Consider the following 1,207-nt stretch of genomic DNA (forward strand, 5'->3'; position numbering starts at 1 on the left):
TTAACATATTTTTCTCGAAAAAATTTTTTTCCAGAAAATTTAAATTTTAAGTGCGTGTAGGGGTCACACCCAGAATATATCACACTGTTTCGAGAAATAGGGTGCTATTTTCATGGAACTGCAGTGGAGCAAATGTGTTTAGGAGTCTATGCGACACACTAATTTTCGTAGACCAGGAGTTTTCATAGTTGGGTAACTTTATCACGGGCACCACCACCTACTAAGCAAGCAGCTTCTATGTATCACCAGCTTTAACACTCAAGGAGAAAACATAAAAAATGTTCGGCCCGTTTTTGTTTTTTTGTTGTTTTTTTTTGGTTTTTTTTTTTTTTTTTTTTATCACATGATTTGTGCACGGGCCCAACGGCCGCAGCCTCCCGCCAGCCTGCTCGCTCCTGCCGAACGAGACGGACCAGCAGCAGCAAAGCGGGAGCGGGCGGGCGGGTTCCCTGAATAAACGAATTAATTAGAAGGGGGCGGGTGCGATCCGCATTATTTATTTATTTTCCGCGCGACGCGCGCTGGACTGGACTGGACTCGGGCTTGGACGCTCGGGGCGCGGCGGTGAGTCACTTCCCTTTGGCCGGGGAGCGACGCGTCGACCGGCCGGCGACACCCGAGCCGACGGCGGCGTCGCCTGGCCCAACGCGCGACCACCATACAGCCGCGCGCTGTGTGTTTGTATTGGTTCAGTTCTGCAGAAGAGTCGCTCGGCTCGGCCGAATGGGCACCATAATGGGGACCTGTGGTAGCCCTAGGGCCGGGCCGGGCAGCAGCGACAGCAGTCCAACAGCGCGCGCGTCAGTCGCGGCGACGACTTACTTATGCAGAACGGAAGTTTCATATGTCGAAATTTCATATAACAACCAACAACGTGTCGTGCGCGTGCACGCGACGCTGCGAAAAACGGTGACGGAATCAAAGGAGTTTGGTGTGCAAAACGGCAAAACGCGACGACACCGCGCAACTCATCAGGCCGCCGGGGCCGGGATGAACCGCGTAGGTCAGAGCGCGCGCCGAGGCAGTTACGGCGGAAGTATGTCGGCGGCGGCGGCGGGACGGAAAAGGGGACCGACCAGGCGGCGACCAGGACGACCGGACGTGCTGAGAGGATGAAATCACGCACTTTTCGAAACGAGCCCGCGAGCCGCTCGATCGGGTGACGCGCTGGTGGGGTATTGTCATGCAAAGCTGAGCAATGACTTGA

This window comes from Frankliniella occidentalis, unplaced genomic scaffold (genome assembly GCF_000697945.3).
Source record: "Frankliniella occidentalis isolate FOCC.00 unplaced genomic scaffold, Focc_3.1 Scaffold73, whole genome shotgun sequence".
NCBI lineage: Eukaryota > Metazoa > Arthropoda > Insecta > Thysanoptera > Thripidae > Frankliniella > Frankliniella occidentalis.